General features: G+C 44.0%; 1 protein-coding gene across 5 annotated transcripts in view; it reads right to left on the bottom strand.

Moving 5' to 3' along the window:
- The window catches only part of SPECC1 (sperm antigen with calponin homology and coiled-coil domains 1), a 143,478-nt gene that overhangs the window by 14,280 nt on the left and 103,359 nt on the right, over positions 1 to 25,839 (bottom strand). The window lies entirely within an intron of this gene.

Raw genomic sequence — 25,839 nt, 5'->3', positions numbered from 1 at the left:
TTTTTGCTCTGTTCTATATCAGCACTGGGCAGATGAGGAATCCAGGTGGCTGGTTTCAAACACCTGGGCAGAGCTTTGTTAAGAGTTAAGCTGGTCCCAAATCTGACCCCAAACAAGGGAAGTATCTGCCGCTTTCCAGAAAGTGAGAAATGCCTTGTGCAGCATGAACCTTGGCTGGGGTTTTGATCCCTGCCCTGTCAGGAGGAAGGAACTGTTTCAGGCGTGTCTGTATAATGGGCTGGCTCGGCTGCATCCCGTGCACCCCCTCATGGCCTAGGACCATGCTACAGACAGCCTGTCTCAGTTTCCCCTCTTGGACTGTTCAAAGAAACCTCACTTCAGGCTTTTTCTTGGTCAAAAAATATTGCTCCTTGGGGACTGAGTTTATTAATATAAATGAAACTAACTAAAACTGAGCCCCCCAAAACAAAGTCCATTCATAAAGCCACACAAGACAAGGTTTCTCTTCCTCCTCCAAGGCCTTGCTGCCTGGGGCCTTTGCAGTCCCTCGCCTGCCTGGTCAGGGTCTCTACCTACCTACTTGGAGAGTTTTCCTCACTTTCAGCGTAGTCTGCCACAGCTTCCTGAGCTTTCCCCCTTCATTGCAACCTCCTGCTACTCTCTATAGGGCAGTCACCCCAATGTCTTCCAAGCGTGGCTCAGTCTATCCAGGGTTGGCAAGTTCCAGCCCACAAGGGGTGAGCCACCCTGTTATAGTGACCTCATTGCAACAACTCAGACACAATTTCTCCAACATGTAAAATCAAAAGTCACCAATATTGAAAAACACTATTTTGTAATCAATTACAAGTTGCCTTGTAATAGGGACGCCTAGTGGGGAGATGGATTTGATGAACAGTGAGTTGGGATAGCTAGTGCATTTGACCACAACACCTTCCCAGCCCTACTTACCAGACCCATGCTTTAGTGAGGATGTGTGATTGACTGCTAAAAGTCAGCTCAGTGTGGTAGCATCAATTGATGAAATACCATGCTAGTTCTTAAGCCCTAAATAAATAACATACTTGTTCATTTAGCACAAGGGTGCACAAACTTGGCAACATGAAAGGCTACATTGGCAACGCTCCATGAGCTGGGCAGATGTAGCTAATTTACATGCATATTTACATGAATGCTTGATTGTATCTTCATATTCTGCACCTCCAGCTCAGGGTCACAGAGTACTTTACAAAGCCAAAGTTGAATAAAACATTACCTCCTGTGAACAGATGGGGAACCCGAGGCTGAGTTTAAGTGATTTATCCAAGGTGTCACAGAGACAACAGCAGTTAGGAATACAGCGCAAGTCTCCTGACTCTCCCTCTCATGCTCTAACCTAGTCCTTACAGCAAGAGACCAGTCTCCCTAGAACACTAGTCAACTAAATAAATACGACCTTCCCGCTCATGCTAAGCTACACCAAGAGCAAGAAAAGATCCTGGTGAAATGTAGAAAACGGACACAGACCTTTAGGCCTCAACTTGTTTAATAAACTAGTAGTTTCCATCTAGTCTGACGTCCTGTGTGACACAGGCCATAGCACATCCCTACAATCATCCTAGAGCAGATCGTTTAGAAAAACATCGATTCCAGATCCAAACACTGAATTCCTACTCTTGGTATTATTGGTGGCTACTGGCATTTTTATAACCACATCGACTTTGCCTTCTCTGAGTAGGTCTAGAGGACATACTGGTTGAGAAGTGTATGCACTGGCACTCCTACCATTTCTAGTGCCAGTGAAGCGGCACTGATAGTAGCAATAATGGGAAAAAGAGGAAAAAATCTAATACAGACACAGCTTTATTCACTGAGGCAGGGCTTTGGAGCCCTGCTCCAGCTCCAGGCAAAAACCTGCAGCTCCACTGCTCCGGAGCTGCTCCGCGCTCCAGCTCCGGGCTCCCCTGCACTGAGGTGTGCCCACCTTCCCCTTTTCCCAGACAGTGTGACAAGATGCTCTTCTCCCCTGGTATTGTAACCTAACGGAAGGTGGTACAGCACACGGAGATTGAGCCCGACTGGTGAAAACTGGAGGCTTTTAAATTGCGTGTTGGCTGGGCTGAAGGCCCAAGCAGCCTGTGGTTGATGGGTACAGATTATAGGGATTATGGAAACAGATAGGAACCCTTTAAAAGAGAGACAAACCAAGTAAGAGCTCTAAAACGCAAAGGCCTTAGCAGACACAGAGTACGCTGGGCTGGAGCAGGGCCAGGGAACAAAGATTCTCTGCAGGGCCTTTTTCTCAGGCATAATTGCAATTGAAAGGGTTTGTGGTTTAGCACTGAACATGAGAGCAGAGTGACCCTTCTAAACCTCTTGGTGCCAGTGCTGTAGCCACACTGGCCTGCTAAAGAACGCTCATATCAAGCTTGGCTTCTTGAATTCTAAAATGACAAAGAAAACCAAAATAGTGGCTGGCTGTTGAAATTGTAATGATGCTGAAAAGAAAGTAACAGCTCTGGATATTCATTGCAGGGTATGAGATGCTTCCAGTATACCAAAGCATTGTCTCTCTCAATCACCCTGTCTCACATTGCAGCAGGTGTACAGTTCTCATAGACCATTCCAATCAAACAACCCTTGCACTGATGCTCTACAGAACCTTGACACAAAGACTCTATGACCCTTAATATTCTCTATTTAACTGTTTTTCAGCCACCTCCCAGTCACACACAAGAGATGGATCCCAATACTCCTATCATGCTGAAAATGACACCCACACAGTCAGACCCACTGATGCAGACACCAAGTCTTTTAGTAGAAGCTCTTCACTTATGGTGCCTCACTTATTATCCCACCTGGAATTTGTGCCAGCCTATCCAATTGCTGGATAGCGGACTGTGATTGGGTTATTAATACACTTAACAAAATAAGACTAACTGCACTTTAAAAATACCTATACTTTTATTAATAAGATGGCTTCCGATTGACTGAAGCAAATCTATATCAGCTCTGTAATCCAACCAGAATGCAGGTCTCCAGTAGCACAAGGAGTAGCTATCACTGCACCACAGCCAGCAGCCACATGATACAATAAGTAATGGACATCAGTCAATTGAGAGAACAGAAATAAAGACCTAGCAGTTGAACATTGTACAAGATCAATGTCTCCTGCTTTGAAAATAAATGTCTTGGCTTTGCTTGAGCATTAAAGTAGCAGCAGGAGACCATTATCCTGTAACAATGTTCTGTTCCCAGACTCCAAACCTTAATGAAGAGTGAGTTAATTGCGTTAAGGAGTTGGGTGCGATTGGATTGCCCTGCTTTCCTGCATCTTTCAGAGAAATCAGTTGCATGTTATCCACCAATTTAGTTACCTGAGAGAGAGATTTACTGCTCAAGTCACTGAAAGCTGCTTGCTTTCAGACTGTCTCAGACATGCAGGCCACTTGCACCATCAAGTATGCTGTCACTGATTTATAAGGTTCTTGTTTTATAGCAGTGTTTAGTGACAGAGGGTGGAGAGAAGGTTTTTCTTATCCCAGTGGTCAGGAAAGTGGACACAAACAAGCTCTGCAATTCTCAAGTCATGCTTTAATACTCCTCTGCATACAGCAACTTGAGCCTCAATAGAGTGCAAGATTACAGTCGTCCAAGGGAAATGGTGGAAAGCCTATTGCTTGAGAAATTTCAAACTAGATTGGACAACACAGTAGTAAAGGTACTGTAGGAAACTCTCCTATATTGGCTGGGCTATAGACAGGGTGACCTGGCATGTATTTTCCACCTCTCACTTCTACAATGCTATGAGGACAATGCCTGGACACCTGCCTTTAGCGTGCTGCTGTCCTCTTTGCACATTGAAGCTCATTGGAAACTAAATCCATTACTGCAGGGTGTGTCACCTACCAGCAGAATTTCTAGCACTGACTAAAAACCAACCCAAGACAGATCTGCAACAAACTTTCTTCTGGAGACCAGTTTGTATGAAATGAAAAGAGGCTGTCTGAAATATTCCATTCCTGTATCTGGTTTAGGTTTTGCTAACAGAAATACCAACTGAGAAGCCACTAGGAGATGGATCTCTGCCCTCTGATCCAGCAGCTGGGCCTCCTCCCTGGAGAACTGGAAACCCCAAACCCAGCGACTTCCACCTTTATGTCCAAAATCTCACTTGCAGTCATGCAGGATTGGGATATGGACCTGGAGTGTGGGATAATGCTTTGGACAGAAATGAGTGGAATGGTGGGATTTTGCTTTTCTGGAAGGGTTTTGAATGCGAAATCAGAAGAGACCTCGAGGGGAGAAATATGCAGAGATCTGACCTGTCCAATTTTTTTGATGTTCCAAGCTATAAAAACAGCTGTGCAACAGCTGGGGAGGGCAGAGGAGAGGAGGCTGGTCAGCTGGGAGCCTCTGGAAAAGCAGACATTCCCACGTCACCTACCAAAGCAGAGAGTGTACTCCCTGATACTTCCCCCCCACACACACAGACAGAGAAAATCTGGCATGTTACCCCCATATGCTTCAGACTTTGCTTCTGACAGACGTTCAGGACCAGGGAGGAGACAACAGTGGGAAAGACATATTTTATCTCAAACATCAACCTTAACCTTTGCCAGCAAGGCTGGAGTGACATCAGGGAGCTCAGAAGACATCAGGGAGTCCAAGGGGGAGGAGAGAGACTCCCCCACCCCTATGTGGATTACTGTTCTAACTAAGCAGTGGGGAAAAGGAGACTCCCATTTGCAATAAGCTTCTGATGCATCTTTTCAGGTGAGAGAAACCCTCTGAAACCAGCCTAAGGATCACAGTCAGCACAGAGCACAGAGGCTGCCTGAATGAGACTTGCCATTCAGAAGCTAATTCAAACTGCTTCTGCTGATCTGCTCGGACAAGCTTGTTGCTCAAGTTGCACTAAGTGCTGGAGTGAAAAGTCCAACACTGCGGAATTATGCCATTGCAAAGCTCTGGGATTTCAAGATGAAGTTCCTGCACAGAGCCCCATGAAGGGAGGTCAGACTAAAGGTAAGTGACACCTCCTAGATCTCAGAGCTTGATCTCAAGCCTACGATTGGAAGCTGCGAACAGTAGGTTCAATATTAGGAAAAAAACTTCCAACAATAAGGGAAGAAAAGCTCTGGAACAGGCTTCCAAGGGAGGCTGTGGAATCCCCGTCATTGGAAGATTTTAAGAACAGGTTGAAAAAATACCTGTCAGGGATGGGCTGGTTTTACTTGGTCCTGTCTCAGAGCAGGGGGGTGGACTTGACCTCTCAAGGTCCCTTCCTGACCTACATCTCTATGATTCTATGCACAATGAACTTTTTCAGAATACTTTACACCTTCAAAGCACTAGACACATTAATTCCCTCATTTAGGATGAATTCTTACTCTGACCTTTTATGGCCCAGCTTGATGTGAATGTGTAGACCAAAGCAGACTGTCTTCACGCCAGGAAGGCTCCAGCTCTTTTTGCTCTCCTGTTCCAATGCTGCAGGATTCTCTTCCCCAGTTTCAGTGTATTAGTCTCTCCCATGAAAGACATGCGAGATAAAACTGCTCATTCCCACAATGATCCACCAGCCTGGGGTCAGACTGATCCATTCCACCAGGGTCTGCAGATTCAGATGTTTGTCAAGGCTCCTCGCTCTTGCTAGCTGACAATATGTGGAAGAGGGAAGAGCCCTAGGCCTATATAAAATCAAAATACCCCATCTTGCCAACAAAATCCTCCAAGTGGCCAGAACCTAGTATGCTATTGACAAACAACCCTTGGATCCCCATCTTATACATAATCAAGAGCTTGATGGCTGGGCTCTGCTGCTCACATACCACCAGAGTGAAGCTTGTGGAAAGTGGTTCTGACATCATCAGTGGTCCAGGAGAACTGGTCAGAAAAGAAACACCAGCCTGAACTTTTGTCCCAACTTCAAATCTAACTCTTTGTGAAGGTTCAGATCAAAGGTTCAGTTAAAAGCAAAACAAAAAAGAAATCCCCTCCAACCACCAAATCTTGTGAGAGCTAATGGCTTGTGTTTTCTCTGAACAAATCCTCCCCCATTTCAGACACAGAGAAGACTCTGCTCCATGATTTCATCTGAGGTTCCCTGTTAAACACTGTTTGTTCTGACATTAGGGAATGCTGGTAAAATACAAGCCAACTGAGTGTCCGCCTCTGGGTGTGCACAAATGTGCATAGTTTCCAAAGTTCTCCAGTGCACTTCCCAGCTGCAGCTCCCCAGTAGGCAACCCCAACAAATTCTTTCAGAATAGAGGCACTCTACATTCGTTCCTCCATGTGAAATCATTAGTTCCGGTGCAGCCAGCCAGAAGTAAAAAAATGTAGGGATTGGCCACCTTGGAAGATATTCAATTCTATTGATTACTTTGGCAGTAAAAATCAGTTCCACCCTCCTGCTACGCCTCTCCCTGCTATTCCACTACAGACAAACCGTGAGTGTGGGGGAGAGTTCTTCCTTTACATGGAGCTGAATGTAGAATGACTTCACTTTGTGATTAAACCCCAGATGTTCATTACAGAAACTCTGTCAACTTGGGTCACACCACACCCACCTGGCCTAGTGGAGGGTGCATTAATGAATTAACAGCCCCTACTTAGGGAAACTCATCCAGAAGTTAAATACAATGCATTTCACTCACAAAGAACATTGCCCCTCTACAGTATACAGGAAGCACCTGCAGCATGTCACAGGAGTGGAAAATGGATCAGAGGTATGACTAGATTGCAAATAGGCACTTGTATGTTGATCAGCTGTGATGCATCAATCAAGCTGCTTGATGCTTAATCCCTTTCTCATCTGAGATCACGGTGACATAAATCTCCAAGGCCTTCCACAGTGGCATGGTCATGTAAATTGTGAAGGAAAGGGTCAGAGCTCCAGAGAACTGAGAAACCTGATGTTGTTAGATAGTTAATTCAAATGTAATTTACCACAAACACCTAGCCTCTCATGTTACAATAACCAACTCTACTGCCCGCTCTCAAATTCTGGCTCCTGCCATTGTAAAAGATGATGCATCTCATTCCCCAAGAAAATCCTGTCCCTTTCCCCCTTCACTCAGACACAGACAAGAGCAGGAAACACCCTTTCATAGACCATGGGAACATAAGAATGGCCATATCAGGTCAGACCAATGGTCCATTTAGCCCAGTATCCTGTCTTCTAACAGTTGCCAGTGCCAGATGCTTCAAGGGGAATGAACAGAACAGTGCAATCAAATGATCCATTTGCTATCATCCAGTCCCAGCTCCTAGCAATCAGAGGCTCAGGGACACCCAGAGCATGGGGTTGCATCCCTGACCATCTTGGCTAACAGCCATTGCTGGACCTATCCTCCATGAACTTATCTAATTATTTTTTTAACCCAGTTATACTTTTGCCTTTACAACATCCCCTGGCAATGAGTTCCACAGGTTGACTGTGTTGTGTGAAGAAATACTTCCTTTTGTTTGTTTTAAACCTGCTGCCTGTTAATTTCATTGAGTGACTCCTGGTTCTTGTGCTATGTGAAGGGGTAAATAACACTTCACTATTAATTTTCTCCCCACCATTCATGATTTTATAGGCCTCTGTCATATCCCCGCTTAGTCATCTCTTTTCCAAGCTGAATAGCTCCAGTCTTTTAAATCTTTCCTCATATGGAAGGAGTTCCATAACCTTAACCATTTTTGTTGCCTTCTCTGTACCTTTTCTATTTCTAATATATCTTTTTTTGAGTTCGGATGACAAGAATTGCATCCAGTATTCAAGATGTGGGTGCGAACCATGGATTTATGTAGTGCCATTATGATAGTTACTGTCTTACTATCTATCCCTTTCCTAATGTTGTTCGCTTTTTTGACTGCCTCTGCACAGTGAGCGGGTGTTTTCAGAGAACTATCCACGACTCCAAGATCTCTTTCTTGAGTGGTAGCAGCTACTTTAGACCCCATCTTTTTGTATGTATAGCTGGGATTATGTTTTCTAATATGCATTACTTTGTATTTATCAACACTGAATTTCATCTGCCATTTTGTTGCCCTGTTACAAATGGATCTCACAAAACTGGGTAACTCTTTGCAGTCTGCTTTGGACTTAATTATCTAATATACCTGTAGCAGCATCCTGACTGGTGCTGAGGTATCTAGTCTGATGGAACAGATATTAACAAGCCTCCAGTTTTAAACTCAGAAGAGCCTGTGGCTCTTAGCTACTCATTCAGCTGGGTTACAAGTTTGGTGGTCTGGATTAGTTCATAGTGGGCTTTTGTCAGCAACACAAAACCCCACACAGTTTTGAACAACGGAAAGTCCCTTCTCACGAGAGGCGCTGGTATGGAATAATATAGGATGATGTAGGTCATGAAGGAGGAGGCATTGCCAGAGCCCTATGGGGAGCTCAAGGTGGGAAGGGCAAAGTGGGAGGAAGCTTCAGGTCATAACTGAGGTGCAGTGGCAGTTACGGGAAGGAATTTTGCCAGTTCACGGCCACAGTATGCCTGGCTCTCACTTATATCTTAATGTCTATCTCTATTTTGCCCTCGACATGTCTCACCTTTACAAATGGTAAAAGTGACCAAAAGAAACAAGCAAAGCTGAAAAGTAAAGAATCCTCAGGTGACATTATTTACAGATTAAAACAAAAAACAAAAACAAAAAAAACCACAACAACCCTCTAGAATCTACTATAGGGACGGTGGGCCAAACCGGAAGAGGTGCTGAGCACCTGCAACTCCTTGAGCTTAGCCCCTTCTTATGCTGTGGCTCTTTGCTTACAGACAAAGTGCGATTGAGACTGGGATCGCAGGCACACAGGGAAATCTTCCATTCTTGGTATACATTGCCCCATCTGATGTCAGTGCATCTCGGACTCCAGGTCTTCAGTGCAAAGCAACAGAAAAAAATCGGGTGCTTCTGATGGCAGCCTGCAGACATTAGAATAGTGACCCAAACAGTTTTGTCAAAGCAGATGACAGGCTGTGCTTACAGCAATGAGTCTTTTGAGTCATAATTCCTTCCAAAACATGGGATAATAAATTATAGACACATATGTGGAACTGGACTGTGACAGAGAAAATCTGCAATGAGGGGGACTTTACAGTCATTTTTTCCCTTCCCCTTACTATACAAAAACAACAAGGAGTCTGGTGGCACCTTAAAGACTAACAGATTTATTTGGGCATTCAGTGAGGTTTTTACCCATGAAAGCTTATGCCCAAATAAATCTGTTAGTCTTTAAGGTGCCACCAGACTCCTTGTTGTTTTTGTAGATACAGACTAACACGGCTATCCCCTGATACTTACTATGCAAAAACTCCCTGCTGCCAATCACATGCTAGTGGTCTGAATGGCTACCCTGGGGAAGGTGCCAAGGCAGCTTGTTCCCAGGGTTCAGCCCCAGACAGAATATAAACTAACACACATAGAACAAAACTAGTTAAAGCAAATAAGTAGAACAAACCAAAGGGAATTGTCTGTTTTTAATAGCAACACCATCTCACAAGCCCTACATTATGAATCTCTCTCCCTTCCTCCTGAATCAGCTGCCCAGGAGGCCCATATCTCCCACCTGGAGTGAAAGTCTAAGAAATCTTTAGGGCTCTGTGTTTTCAGGTGGTTATATTTAGAAATAGATGCCTGAAAAGGAACCGCCCTTTCATTGAACCACAGATTTGCAGACTTGAACTTTGCCCCTTCTCCTGTAAGATTTGATCACAGTGCTTTGAAAGGCTGCCCCCAGGAGATTATCTCAACCCGCCCCACATTACTGATGGTGCCATGAAATTGTAAATCTAATTTGAATTTATTAGATCATAATGGGAAAGGGATGGGTTAGCAGGCTTCAGCCAAAGAGGCTCCAGCAAGAGAAATGTGCATATTCTGAACTTTGGTTAAACAAGCGTCTAAATATTAATATTCGTTGAGCAGCAGAACCCACAAATGGGCTCCTCTTGCTCCTTCTCACCCGACCTCCTGAGCACACATGGCAGTCCACACTGTCTGAGAAATATGACACAACCCACCAGGAACAGGGGAGAATTACAAGTGTGTTTGTGTTCCATTAACACTGACCAAAGGGCTGAATGCCTAAAATTAAAGGCCACCAGGATTCTTCAGCAATTACATAGTGCACCTGCAGGATTTAGAGCCAGTTCCACCCATCGGTTTTCAAAGGGCAGCTTAGAGTCTCAAATGATATGCAAATTGGATTTAGTAGAATCTGTTACGGGGAAACATGATGAGATTACCTTACCATGCCTCTTTTTAATGTGAAATAATACACCCAAACCTCTTGGATTAAATACAAAAATCCAGAATAACCCGAGGAACAGGAATATTGTTCATTGTATCAAGATTAAATGGCCAGGTGACACTGGGGAGGAAGCCAAAAGACCTTCTATCCTTGCCTCCTCCAGGGTATATGAATATCTTCTCTGGGACCACAATCATACCAGCAAATTAAATTTGAATGGTTCAGCACACTGCAGTTTCTCTAAAGACTGCTTCAACCCTACATGGAAACTGTGTGTGCGCTTCTACCCCTGTCTTCCCTATTTCTGGGATAGGTACCCACAGTGCATTGCTCACACTATCGATGATGGTGCCCTCACTGTGGACACGATCTGCTGACAGAGAGAGAAAATGTGAACACAAAATTGTGATTTTTATTATGTCGATTTTTGGGTGTTGATATCACTTTTGGTGACACAAATGGGTAGTGTAGCCATGACCTTAGACAGCAATAAAAAGTGATGGTTTCTTCAAATGGCACCAAATGAGAGACTACTCACCATAAACTGCACAGATCTGTGATCCTCCTTCTTACAAAACGAATGAAATAGTTCGCAATATCGATATTTAAATCATCATCACTAGGCATCTGACTTAACCCTTCAGTGAGATGAATGGGGCATTTGACACATCCCAGGGCCACTATTCCAGGCTCTCTGCAGCCTCACATAGACATCTCTACATTGTACACTTGGTTCAGATTTTTGAGGTTTTCTTTGGGGCCATAAGAGCCAGAGACTTTTTTTTTTAAATGAAGGCTGTGATTATGGAGACAAGAAAGCTGCTTCAGAAAGGTGCCAGTACAGTGGCTGGACATATACTAGCTGTTTCGGAGCCCTTCCCTACTAAGGTGTGCTTCTCGTTTTAAATGCAAATTCCTCTACATTGACATACTCATTGCTAAAACTCACTTGCATCAATGATGCAGAATTATGGAAACAAGAGCCAGCACAAAGGTCAGTTAAGATCAATGGTCTTTGTCCTTCGCTGTGCTCTCCACCTCCTTTGAGCCAACAGGGGGTGAGGGAGAAGAAAGGTTTGTATAAAGCCCTTCACTGTGTAAATATACTGGGCCAAACAGTGCTGATGGAAGCAGGTGCAGCTCCCACAGCCCTTTCTGGGCTAATTCAGGAGTGAGGGATTGGGGATGGAGGTTACAGATTGTTGTAAGTGGTAAAGTTGTGTAACTTACACCAATTTGCTATTTAATTGGTGAGCAAAATAAATGTAAGTTACATGCAGAGAGGGTAGAAGAGTGCAGTGTAGCAGGTTAGGGAGCCACTGCCAGGATGTAAGATTAAGCAATCCTCCACCTGTATTTAATCCTACAGCTCTCTGGTGAGTTACTGTTCCTGCTATACTTCCCCCTGCTACCCCTTAGTATGAATTATGCTCACACACTGAATGCCAGTTACACAACTTTTGCACTTCTATGCAGCTTCCCGTCGGCTCACACATGCTGTATAACTTATATCACTGTTGAGTTTGGCCCACTTTCCACCAAAGAAAAGAACCAGAATGGGTTGTCTCTCATGGCTGTACTAGTGAAGCTGCACCAGCAAAGGTCTGAGGACAACACAGATACTTGGTGGGAATCGGGAGGGAGAGGGGGGACTGGCTCTCCTCTGTAGCATGTCAGTAACACAGCTACTTCCTGCCTGGGGGGGAAGGTGCAGAATTCCTAATCAGACTTCTGCTTTGCTCCCACAATTATCAATAGAGTTCTGTACATATAGCATACAAATTAGCTCCAAGTTCTGGAATTTTTGGGGGGAGGGGTAACCTGAAGACCCCCAAGGCAGGGAAGCTGGAACAATTTGTATAGTGGGGGTGCTGAGAACCATTGAACCAAACTGTAAGCCATATATATGATAGAAACCACTTCCAGCCAGGGGGTGCTGCTGCATCCCCAACACCCCTAGCTCCAGCACCTATGCTTAAAGCTCCGACAATGAATGATGGACACAAAGGGAGGGGAGGATCCAATAGCTACAGATACCAGCTCAGAGGATTGGTGCAGCAGGCAGAAGGGCTCAGCTCACTCCCAGTTTAAGGTCATGATTTGGAGCTGTTCCTGCTGATGCCCAATTGATTCAGTGTTTTCAGGGACTGTTATTCCTTCCAGGACTCTGGGGTGGCTACAATGTAAATACTATTTTTAAAATTACCCAGCAGGATAGAAAGTACCGCATACGAGAGCTGCATGGGCATTGATTTTGTTCCTCCAATTAAAAGACTCGTATTTGTTTACAGGATAAAGCCTCTTGTGTGAACGAAGTGAAAATCTGGCTCAGGATAATTAGCTGCATCAGACAAGCATATTTACATGCCGCCGTCACTACGAAAGGGGCTCATGTCGGTAATTAACCTGATTATTTCCAATGTGCTACAGTTTGGCTGCTGCACTTAAAAACAGTAAAAAAAAAAATCCCAAACCTGAGCCCTGCTCTAGAGACTCCAGCTGTGCAACTGTCCATATGGAGAAACCTCGTGTGCAGATTCATCCCCAAACATTTTTCTTTAGAAGGGGAGGGCTTTAATTCAGGAGAAAATGTGGGATGAAAGGGAATCTGACCCTGAAACTGAGGGGTATGGAAATATCAAATAAGAAGTCAACTCTGTACTTGTATCAAAGAGTCTCTCTGAGCACTTTTCAAACATTACCAAATCACACAGTCCCCACTCCCCACAAGGTGGGTCAATATTAGCTGTGAAACTGAGGCCTGGATACATTAAGCAACACAACCAAGGCCACTGAGACAATCAGTAGCAGAGCTGGGAGTAGACCCCCCCCAGACCTCCTAATTCTTAGTCTTGCTTTACCCACAGGATGAGACCTCCTCCCCACACTCAGCACTGACACTCTGCAAACGGATCCCTTAAACTTCTGCATGGGGAGGAAAAGGCTGTGGGGAGCCACCCCACATATGTGAAACTTTTGCTGCTGGAGTCAGAGAAGCAGAAAAAGAACCTGAGATTTCATTCACCCCTCAGGCAGCAATGTCACAATGTAGCGTCTCCAAACAGATTTTATACCTGTATGACGATTTAGGTTAAAAACATCATGCCCTAAGCAAAATAGTTATCACAGTGCCTAGTGGGGATAGCTTATCCCCCTTCTCAGACAGGAATAGCTGTACTGGAAGAAAGCACCTCTATAAGCAGTGGGAGGAGTGTACAGCTTGAACTATACTGGGAAGGTCAAAGTGATATAACTTTGTTTGTGGCAAGCCCTTAAAACAGCAGCTTTTTGGAATCAGCAGGCTGTGAAGAGACAACTGGGCCAGCACACGCCTAGTCTCAGGTTGCCACATCCAAGTTTTGGCAGGAGAGTGCAGCTCTCACTTCTTCCCAGCCTAAAGAAGAACAGGAGTACTTGTGGCACCTTAGAGACTAACAAATTTATTAGAGCATAAGCTTTCGTGGACTACAGCCCACTTCTTCGGATGCATATAGAATGGAACATATAATGAGGAGATATATATACACACATACAGAGAGCATAAACAGGTGGGAGTTGTCTTACTAACTCTGAGAGGCCAATTAATTAAGAGAAAAAAAAAAAAAAACTTTTGAAGTGATAATCAAGCTAGCCGAGTACAGACAGTGTGATAAGAAGTGTGAGAGTACTTACAAGGGGAGATAGTCAACGTTTGTAATGGCTCAGCCATTCCCAGTCCTTATTCAAACCGGAGTTAATTGTGTCTAGTTTGCATATCAATTCTAGCTCTGCAGTCTCTCTTTGGAGTCTGTTTTTGAAGTTTTTCTGTTGTAATATAGCCACCCGCAGGTCTGTCACTGAATGACCAGACAGGTTAAAGTGTTCTCCCACTGGTTTTTGAGTATTTTGATTCCTGATGTCAGATTTGTGTCCATTAATTCTTTTGCGTAGAGACTGTCCGGTTTGGCCAATGTACATGGCAGAGGGGCATTGCTGGCACATGATGGCATAGATCACATTGGTAGATGTGCAGGTGAACGAGCCCCTGATGGTATGGCTGATGTGATTAGGTCCTATGATGATGTCACTTGAATAGATATGTGGACAGAGTTGGCATCGGGGTTTGTTACAAGGATAGGTTCCTGGGTTAGTGGTTTTGTTCAGTGATGTGTGGTTGCTGGTGAGTATTTGCTTTAGGTTGGGGGGTTGTCTGTAAGCGAGGACAGGTCTGTCTCCCAAGATCTGTGAGAGTAAAGGATCATCTTTCAGGATAGGTTGTAGATCTCTGATGATGCGCTGGAGAGGTTTTAGTTGGGGGCTGAAGGTGACAGCTAGTGGTGTTCTGTTATTTTCTTTGTTGGGCCTGTCTTGTAAGAGGTGACTTCTGGGTACTCGTCTGGCTCTGTCAATCTGTTTTTTCACTTCAGCAGGTGGGTATTGTAGTTTTAAGAATGCTTGATAGAGATCTTGTAGGTGCTTGTCTCTATCCGAGGGATTGGAGCAAATGCGGTTATAAAGCTTCCCAGCCTAGGGACTTAGCTCGAGCCCTTCGTATAGGAAATGGATTCACATTTGAGATTTAAATCTACTTGGTTTTTGTTCCGCGATTGCCTTCAGTCAGTTCACATTAGCTAGAAGTTGTTTTGCTGGTGAGCTTTAGCACACAGAATCATAGTGCTCCGGGAATCTAGACCTTTCCAAAGTGCTTGTAAACAATCTGCAATAACAGATGGGATTTACCTCCTCTTATCTCTGTAAAGGGCACATTTCCAAAGGTGGCCTGTAAACTTGCACATCCACTTCTTTGTGTTAGTGCCAGACTACAGAATGCCTGTGCTTAACTAGCTCTAATGATTAATTATATATTTAGTCAGGGGATTTGGTAATGCTTCTCTGATAGAGAGAGGTCAACACAATTCAGAGGTTTATCAAAAAGACTTCATGCCCCTTATTGACATAAAAAGATAAAAGTAAAAAAGAAAAGAATCAATACATCATTCAAAAGCAGTCCGAGTGCATCTGGGAAGGCTCTGTGGTTCTGTCTTCAGCTTGGACCGAACACAGCTTTGCAGGGATTCCCATGGCCACCAAAGACTGTTAACAAGACTGTACCACTAAGGTTTGTTACATTAGTGCTGGAGAAAGGTGCTGGATTGGTTCTCTGGTGAGCAAAGTCCTATACTAGGCACAAAACGGGAACAGGCTGCTCAGTGTGCCCCAGCCCTGATTTGGAGGGTTGATTCAGTCTCTCGTTGGCCTCTTTGATGAGACTGCCAACTTGGGGGCTAGCTAACGTCATTCGTGATGGTGGGGTTTTGATGCAGGCAGCTGTTCACTAGAATACAGCCAGAGACAAGACAGGGACAAAGTAATATCAGTGCAAAGCGCTTAGTTGGACTGGAGAAAGGTTTAGATCATTATTTGACTAAAGAAAAGCAGCTGTTAAAGCTTTATCATGATAAAGCTTTACAAACAGAGGACAGCCCTCCTGCTTCAGGACACAAACCACTCACTTCCTGGGGCTAGGAAGAAACTTCCATCATCATGGGCATGTTAGTATAGAACTAACAATTATGGTGTGGGGGAAGAGGAGGTTGGACCTTTCTGTAAGGCATATGGAGCTGGCTGGCTACAGTCAGAATACTGGACTAGATGGACCATATATATATATATATATATATATATATCGGATCCTATCTTACAATTCCATGGTTCTAATAGGCCAGTAACTCATTTCATATACTATAGGCCAGCACTTTTGATCACTACTGCCTGGGACTGGATTTGAATTGGGAACCAAAGGGTAAAGGCTCCATATCCCACTGAGTCAATCAGTCCTCTGTTGCAATACTTTCTTGACAAACGGCAAATACTGGCACAGGCTCTATTTATCTCCCCAAGCTTTTGCACCCTTATTGTATGTACATTGCATCTTATAATCCTGAATCACTGGCTTCTTGCATGTTCTGAAACATGGGCTTTGAGGCTGCTGGTGGGCAGAGCACTGAACAGATGCACTTAGTGCTTTGGAAAGTAAAATGAAATGTAATCTACTTCAAATTTCTGTCTCACTCTACGATGGAGTAGCCCTTGGAAGACTTCCGGGTTTATTTAGACAGTTTGCTGAGATATTGTGTATGGAAGACACTATTATAAATAAGCCTGATAAAGTAGATTGTCATTGAATGACTCAGTGTTGGAGACCTCTTCACACCAGCACTTACTGGAACTGAAGGCGAGTTCAACCCAAACAGAAATGAAGAAATTTCCATCCAGAATAAAGGCTGGTATCATATTTCTAGAAGAAAAATGGTTTTGAAGGGTGAAGGGTCCGTCTCCAGCATGCATCAGGCAAATATCAGTCTGGGTGTGTTAGCAGGAGACAGGAGGTCACTGTTCTGCTCTGTTCAGCTCTGATGAGGCCTCAGCTGGAATTCTGTGTTCAGTATTGGCGCCACACTAAGCAAGATGTGGATGGATTGGAGAGAATCCAGAGGAAAGCAACAAAATTATAAAAAGGTTCAGAAAACATGATAGTTGAGGAAAGATTTAAAAACTGGGCATGTTTAGTCTTCAGCAAAGTGGGGGGACACTTGATAACAGTCTTCAAATATGTTAAGGACTATTATAGAGAAGATGGTGATCAATTGTTCTCCATATCCACAGAAGGTATGACAAATAATAACTGGCTTAGAGGAGATTTAGCTTAGATATTAGGATAAACTTTCTAACTATAAGGATAGTTAAGCACTGGAATAGGTTACCAATACAGGTTGTAGAATCCCCATCACTGGAAGCATTTAAGAACAGGTTAGACAAATACCTTTCAGAATGGTCTAGGTTTACCTGGACCTACCTCAGTGCAAGGGGATAGACTAGATTGCCTCTTGCGGTCCCTTCTAGCCCTACATTTCTATCATTCTATGTTCAATATACCCCAAACCCCTTCCCAAGTCACAGCTCTAAGATTATTTCTGTCTCAAGCAAAGGCAGCCTCGAGAGCCATTCTCCAGAATTTTGAGACAAAATTGCTAAGAACTAGAGTGAGCATCTGGCTTTTCATGATTGGCTAATTTAGAATAACCAAGTGGAAGACAATACAACTCTCTGAGACTGTTGTCCCATAAACAGCTCCTACAAACTCCTAACTGTATTTTCTGAAACGTGCATAATGTTTCTGGAATTCTTGTTACCTACTTCATGATCAAATGACTCTGTAAACCAAGGGAAGGGAAGCCAATCATTCTGTTATAGCTTTGCTCAGAACTGTAAGTTATAAGGAAAGAGATCCAAGGAGATCCTGTGCCTGATCCAATCTATTTCCCTTGCAAAAGTGATCTACTTGTCCAGCCATACAGAAGATCACAATGAACATACTTTGGTTGTAGTTTGTGTGTGCTGCTAAGAGCCTTCAAGATGATATTGAATCTGGCTGAAGAAGCGGTGCTCATTCTGAAGCCAATAAATGAATACCTGGGACCCCTATGTAGTCCCTCAAACTGGTGCCACTGCTGCTGGGAATGACTGGGCTTCTGATGAAAGTGACCTCTGCCACTAACCATGACCACGTGGATTGAGATTTCCATGGTCAGGGAACAGACGTAATGCAACAGCCTGGAGGTGCAGACAGGGAACTTATATTGGACCGAGATTTTAAAATGTCCAGAATTTATAGCTCTAATTGCTATCTCACCTGTGCCTGTTGCAGGATGCCCTGGTTCTCAACCAGTGGCCCTCTACAGGAAGGAATCTCAAGAGATTTGCAAAGATGAGGCCATAATAAAGATATTGCCTCTTCAAGAAGAGTTCTTATGGAACCCATTACAAGTTTGTTGGAAAGAGTCCAAGAGCTACTGTCCTACTACTCTGGGGATAATGGGTTCAGCTTCATAAAACTCTTCATGCTGATTCACCCCCCCCCCCCCAAAAAAAAAAAAAAAGCTGCTTAGTGGCGGGAAACAAGAATGGGAAAACCAAGTAGTTCTTTTAAGCAATCTGTATTCACTAACTTGGTACCATTTCCATTGTTACTAAACAGAGTGCTTATCCTACCTGACTGGTGAAACTAACATACCCATACTAGGGAGGACGTGTGTGGCAGAAGCAATATAGATCTACAGCATCATTTTTAATGACCCAGGGATAAGTGCCTCTTGATGTCCTATGTTCTCATAATACAACTCTGGCTGGTAATAGGTTTAATCTGGAGAGATTTGGCCCCTTGACAGATGGTCTCCACAGAGAGTAAACAGAACTGGAGCACTTAAATAACACCACAGCCACTAATGATATGATTATGGAGGGTGATAATGCAACAAAAAGGACTCTCAGCAGCTGCAGGGAGTTAAGACTCAGGGGAACAGAACCTATTACTCCATAACTAGAAAGAGGCACCCAAGTTTCAACTTCCTGATGTTGCTATGATGCATATATTTTTTTAAATAGATGAAAAAGCCCAGAACAAACTGTTTTGACAGGAATAGTTTCCTCTGAGCCATCATTTACAGTCTAGAGGATCTGTGGTAATTGGATTTTAGAGCCACGTAAGCAGTTATCAGATCTGGTCATCTTGTCACCTCACATAGCAGATGATGTCGTCAACAAGCTCAGAGAGTTGGAGGGACATGCACGGTGAGAAGTCACAGGAGAGTGCCTGGGTTCATCTAAGACATGACAATTTTGAAAGGCTGTATGTGTCTGAAACTGACATTCATTTTAAAAATATATTTCAGCTGCAGAAGGATGCCTTGACAAAAGCCCCTTCCACTCCCTATTTTCCATCCACAAGCTTTAGTTCAACATAATTCTGTTTTGTTGTTGAGATTAACACCCCCCCTCCACTCCCTGCAAAAAAACAACAGCCCAGCAACAGAGGAATAACGGTTTGAAACTGTTGCCCCAAATGCCAAATAACACCCAGGGCAAGGAACTCAGAAAGAGATTCCTCTATAGAATCGCCTAGGCAGGGCAAGGAATTGTTATGCCCGATCGGTCAGGTCGAGGTAGGATTGCTTCCTATTGGGCATTTAGTCATGTTTCATCCAGTCTAGTTGTAAGTGTCCCTAGGAAGGACACATCCACTTCATATGAGAGATTATTCCATAGCATAATAGATCTCATTGTCAGGTATTTGTTTCTGGTTATTAAACCTAATTTTCTCCTTTATTTCATTTTATTGCTCCTAAATACATGCCTCTAAATAAATCTCTCTTCTTCTTTAGTGTTTACCACCTTTGACTATTAGATCATTGCTTAGACACCAGAGGGATATCTACTTTAGAAATACCATAGACAGATAGCTAAGCAATAAGCATAAAAAAACCTAAGCTATAAACTCCTGCAGTCCTTCCTTATAAAATCAACCCTTCCAGGCCACTAATCATTTTTGTTACTCTTCTCTCAGCTTCCTCCAGGGTCTCTCTCCCCATGTGTATTGACATTTCCTCCTGTGGACGATGCTAGAGATCAAAGTAAGGGGAACGTTCTCACTGATCAACGGGGGGTAGGGGGACAGGAGTAGGATGTACTTTTCTACTAATAGTAGAAGGGGTGTTACCCCCTCCAGATTAAAACATTCTAAAAAGACGAGGTTTTATTCAGACATCCCTGGGACTCATCCCCAGTTATTCTCCTAGCCAATCAATCCAGCTTTCAGTGGGGGGTTCTGGGACATGGGTGGTAGCTGCTACTGGTCTACACCATGAGTATCAGCTCAGATTGTTTGATCAAATCTAATCTCCCTGTAATTTAAACAGGAAGGAGTCCCCTCCTCAAGACAAGTAACTCAAATCAGGAATTGTCCAACAGACACAGAGTTTAAGAGGCAGCATGCTCAGCTATTGAAAATGGAGTGGGGCAGTCAGGTGGGAGGTCTTCTATTCTGTAGTTCCTCTTAGTAGTCAACTGACTGATGGGGTTGGAGTTGGGCTGCATTCAGTCCTCCTTGATGGAGGTTAGGGCCTGGAATCCTGGGCCTCATGGCAGGGGAAACACGGTGAGAAGTCACCATGACCACGTAAATTGGGGTTTGCTCATGTTTATCCATGACTGATGATGTGAACTGAGGCACAGGCATCATGTGAAGGGAAGACACAAAGTGGCCATGCATATTAACATGGTTCTTCACAAAAGCCTTCTTCATTGAGTCATTCCCCGCTGAGGAGGAAGGATGGCATTCTCCAACTCATTCCAGTTCTTCATACTTGGGAATCATAAAGACTCCATGTGGAGCTACATATCAGCAGGGCCATGGGAGGCCAGGACGCATGGGGAAGCAAAGTTCAAGAAGCCTCAGAGAATGCACTGTACAGGGAAATTGGGAGTGAGACGGATGAAGACAGCCAAAAGAAACTGTCTCAAAGTAGGGCAGTGGGGGGAAGGAGAGTATGAAGCGAGGAGAGGAGCAAAATCAACACAATAAACCAATCTGCTCCTCTCTCATCTGTTCATTCCCCTTTAAGACCATGCTCTGAAAACTTTCCCTGTGGGTGATAAACCCCACTGGCAGCCTCCCAATCAGAGCCCCTCCTGGTTCTCTTGGAGCGTATACAGGCATTGTGACTGCCCTTTCTAAAAACTACCTCCGGCAAATCACTCTGCTTCAGCAACGACAGTAACAAGAGGAGGGACATGGAGACAAGAGCCTCACCAGAGCATAGGCCAAAAATGTCCTACAACTCCCTTTGAAACTCCATTTGTGCAGCCAGGTCAGTAGCGGGATCACTCCAGAGCTGTAAATAAATTCAAGTCTTTCACTGTCCATTGAACCATGAATATTTTTCCTCCAGATACTAATTCCAAAAGGAACAACAACATATAGACCCAGACTGCCCTGCATGCCTCACATGTGGCCTGCTATCCAATAACATATTTTAACTCCACTTCTTGGGTTCAGGGTAAAAAAACTGGACTTTTCCTTTTGTTTTCTTGTAGCATGGGAGTTCTAGCTCTCTTGGTACCAGGCTGGTACCTGTAGAGTCTGAGCTGGTCCATACACTGGCAAAGGCATGTTAGTGCCTCTAAAAGCACCAGCGTTATTCCAACGTAGGAGTAACAGGATGAAGAGGAAAAGAAAATATTGGCCAACGATCTGGGAAAGCTTCTAGCAGTGAGCTCCAGTTTGGGAAGTGTCACAAACAGGGCTGAATGATGCCCGAAAGAGTATCAGCAGCTACTGCCGTGTTTTGGATTCTTCAGCAGCCATTGTGGGGAAGCTGTGACATCACATCTACACAAACATAGGCACTGAGGAAGGCTGAAGGGCACCAGATTGACATTTTTTATTCTCGCGGTCTTCGTCAGCAGCTCCATAACAAGTGGCAAAACAACATCAGGAATTGAGCAATCACCTCCATCAGTGCTGGTTCGGTTTCAGCAACTTTCTTGGTATGGACATATCATTAGAATGGAAGACCAACAAATGGCTGTCGATCACATGGGCATCAAAAACTTTGGTGGCATGACAACATTGTTAGTGATTAACATAAACTGAATATACAACCGGACCCCTACCATAAGCACTTTGCAAGAGATCGATCAATCAAGTGGTGCTTGATTTGCAATGATGAAGATGATGGGGTAAACGAGTTCCAACAAATTGGGAAGAGTCTCTCAAGAGAAATGGTGGAAGCCCATCACATGGGACATTTAAAGATTGGACAACATCACAGGGAACAATCCTGCACTGGCTGAGAGGGATGGGCTTGTTCACCTAACAGCTCTTTTCCCACCCCAACTTCTACTTCATATAGCATTTGCTGAGGACTGGATGGAAAAGTCAAACTTTGGGACCTAGAGATTTTCAGAAGGCCAGAGGGCAATGGAGTACAGCTATGCACAGAACATACAGCTATATGGGAAGGCAGCATGGTATATTGGATTGAGGCGAGGACCAGAAACTTGGAAGACCTGAATTCTAATCCTGGCTCTACCACTTTGGACACTCGTCCTTAGGCCAATCACTCACTCTTTCTGCTTCAGTTTGGCCCTATGCAAAATGAGAGCAGTAATAACGTATCTATTTCACAAGGAGGATGAGCAAACGATTAACATCGTAGCTGATGGGAGGATGAATCAGTTCATGTAAGTGGCCTGGTGAATGAGCGAGCACAACCAGACAACTATAAAATGGTCTCCAAATCAATTTGTTTCGAAGGGAAAAGCTACTGTCTTTCTGCTAAGGTCCTGGCTCCAGCAGCTAAAGTTTCATAAAGGAGCGAGTTGTGGAGAGAAAAAAAAAACTGTTTATTTAAAAATATGTGTTTTGTTGTTTGTGAAAGTTTTGCTCCAGGGCATGGATCATTTGGCAATAAATCCTTTTGTCTTCTATCCTAAGTAACAAACAATATTATTCTTACGAAAGAAAAATGTCAACATTACAGAGTAGAGTATCTCACACACACACACACACACACACACACACACAGAGAGAGATGTACAGACAACAATTCCTTTTGTTCTAAATGCCTACTACAGTCCAAAAGTTCAGCTAGAAGCACAGCCAAAGCCCTGGCTTGTCTCTGTCAAACACAAACCACTCTTGCTTGGGACGAAGGTTTATCATGCCCCACTTCTGAAACGTTACGAGCAATGATACAATAGCGGTAGGTCAGAACCAGCTGCTAAGCTTTAATGCCTTCACTGCATAATTCTCTAATATTGGAACCAAACGCTGGTAATGACACAGAAAGCATGGAGGGAAACATGCCATTCTCTGCTCAGCAAGTCAATTCCTTGGGCTTGCTCTCACTTGGACAGAAGTGGCAAGTCTGTCCTCATTTTCTTTCAGTACAAGCATTAGCTTGGGTTTTGCACACAACTCCAACTGTCACATAAGAGGAGACATGTTGCAACGTATGAGGAAGTTCCCTAGTTTGTGGAAGTTAACATCCCACATAAACCCGCTTATTCCATGCTGGGATTTTTCTGTAATGGCAGAGAGAATGAATGTGATAAGGAACTAGAATGTGCCACAGTTTATAAAGTGATTACAAAATAGCAGGTGGTAGAATAGTTTAGTAGGGTACGTCTCCACTGCACGCTCCTGACGGGGCATGTAGAGTACCTGAGCTGCATGCCCCCCAAACACAGTAGATGGGAGGCACTGCTTAGGCAAGAAGGGTAAAGACTGGCTTGAATCCTGTGGGTATGTATGCTACACGGTTCTCTAAATACCCAAGCAGTGCCTCCCTTGTCTATATACGTGATTTTAGCAGTGCAGCATTCTGCTGCCTCTCCACTGCCGGAGCCTTTCCCTGCCACAGGAAAAGTCTCTGGTATTGGAGAGGCAGCAGGGAAAAGCTCCAGCAGCTCCCTGCCGCAGTGAAAGGCTCTGGCAGCGAGGGAGGCGGCAGAGAAAGGCTCCAGAAGCTCCCCCTGCTGCCAGAGCCTTTCCCTGATGCGTCCCCCAACCAGAGCCTTTCGCTGATGTGTGTAGCTACACATCACAGTGTGGCTGCAGCTTGCGTTTCATGGCATGTCGTTACACATACCCTACACATCACTGCCAGTAGTATGCAGCGTAGACAACCACAGGTTCATAGATTCCAAGGCCAGAAGGGACCACTGTGATAATCTAGTCTGACCTCCTGTATAACATAGGCCAGAAAACTTCCCCAAAATAATTCCTAGAGCAGATCTTTACGGAAAAAAACAGCTGATCTTGACTTAAAATTGGCCAGTAATGGAAAAATTGTTCCAATGGTTAGTTACCTTCACTGTTAAAAACTGGTGTCTTGTTTCTAGTCTGAATTTGGCTAGCTTCGGCTTCCACCCATTGGATCATGTTATATCTTTGTCTGCTAGACTGAAGAGCCCATTATCAAATATTTGTTCCTCATGTAGGTACTTATTGACTGTGATCAAATCGCTTCTTAATCTTCTCTTTGTTAAGGTAAGCAGATTGAGTTCCTTGAGGCTCTCATTTTCCAATGCTTTAATCATTCTTATGGCTCTTCTCTGAACACTCTCCAATTTTTCTTGAATTGTGGACACCAGAACTGGATACAGTATTCCAGGAGCTACTGTATCCGGGCCAAATACAGAGGTAAAATAACCTCTCTGCTCCTACTCGAGATTCCCGTTTATGCATCCCAGGATTGCATTATCCCTTTTGGCCACAGTGTCAAACAGGGAGCTCATGTTCACCTGATTATCCACCACAACCCCCACATCTTTTTCAGAATCACTGCTTCCCAGGATAGAGTCCTCCAACCTGTAAAGTATGGCCTACAGTCTTTGTTCCTAGATGGATATATTTACATTTAGCTGTATTAAAATGCATATTGCTTGCTTGTGTCCAGCTTAACAAGCAATCCAAATCGCTCTCTATCAGTCCTCTTTGTTATAGACCACTCCCTCAATTTGTGTGTCATCTGCAAACTTTATCAGCGATGATTTTACGTTTTCTTCCAGGTCATTGATAAAATGTTAAATAGCGTAGCGCCAAGAACTAATCCCTGTGGGACCTCACTAGAAGCGCACATACTTGCTGATGATTCTCTGTTTACAATTACATTTTGAAACCTACCAGTTAACCAGCTTTTAATCTATTTAATATGTGCCATGTTAGTTTTATTTCATTCTATATTTTTAATCAAAATGTCATGCAGTATCAAGTCAACCACCTTACTGAAGTCCAAGTAAATTATATCAACACTATTACCTTTATCAACCAATTTTATAATCTCATCAAAAACAGATATCAAATTAGTTTTGACACAAACTATTTTCTATAAACCCATGTTGATTGGCATTAATTATATTATCCTCCTTTAATTCTTTAATAATCAAGTCCTGTATCAGCTTCTCTATTATCTTGCCTGGAATCGATGTCAGACAGACAAGCCTAAATTACCCAGGTCAGGGCCGGCTCCAGGCACCAGTGAAGGAAGCAGGTGTTTGGGGCGGCCAATGGAAAGGGGCGGCATGTCCGGATCTTCGGCAGCAATTCAGCGGCGGGTCCCTCAATCCCTCTCTTCCTCTTTGAGCTGCCGCTGAATTGGAAGAGAGGGATCGAAAGACCCACCGCTGAATTGCCGTCGAAGAATGGAGCAGCACAATTGAGTTTGGGGCGGCAAAAAAGCTGGAGCCGGCCCTGACCCAGGTCATCTCATTTACCTTTTTAAATAGTTCCCAAGCTACGTGGTATTCAGGGTAATTAAAAACATCTTACATTTCTATAGCATCTTTCATCCCAAAGTGCTTCACAGGCTACACACCGAGACAATGACCTGCAGCCACCCAATCAATGAAGGGCAGCAGCCAACCTGAGCATAGCACACTGCACAGCATAAGAAGAGGGGGGAATTCTGGGTAGGACCAGAGGGCAAATCCCTACTTCTGTATCACAACATTGCCATGGTATCCAGCCAGATCACAGAGGCCTTCAGCTTGTAAGGTCTCATCAGAAAGAGGCTCACATAACCAGTACAAACAGCATTTGCAAGATGATTCATGGACATGGTGCATTTCAACAATGAGGTGATGGCTCTAGACCAGTGTGAATACACCCAGGAACCTGCAAGGACAGAACCTTGGCCATCCAATCAAAGCTTTCTGTTCATACTGTCTTTATAGAACATGTTTTAGAAACTCAGAATTGGCAGCTACCTGGACAATCGGTGCACAAGCTGCGTTTCATTCAAAAGAAGCTGGCCATTGCTGTA

The sequence above is a fragment of the Malaclemys terrapin genome, chromosome 18, assembly GCF_027887155.1.
Source record: "Malaclemys terrapin pileata isolate rMalTer1 chromosome 18, rMalTer1.hap1, whole genome shotgun sequence".
Taxonomy (NCBI): domain Eukaryota; kingdom Metazoa; phylum Chordata; order Testudines; family Emydidae; genus Malaclemys; species Malaclemys terrapin.
This window is presented reverse-complemented; position numbering and strand designations above follow the sequence as displayed.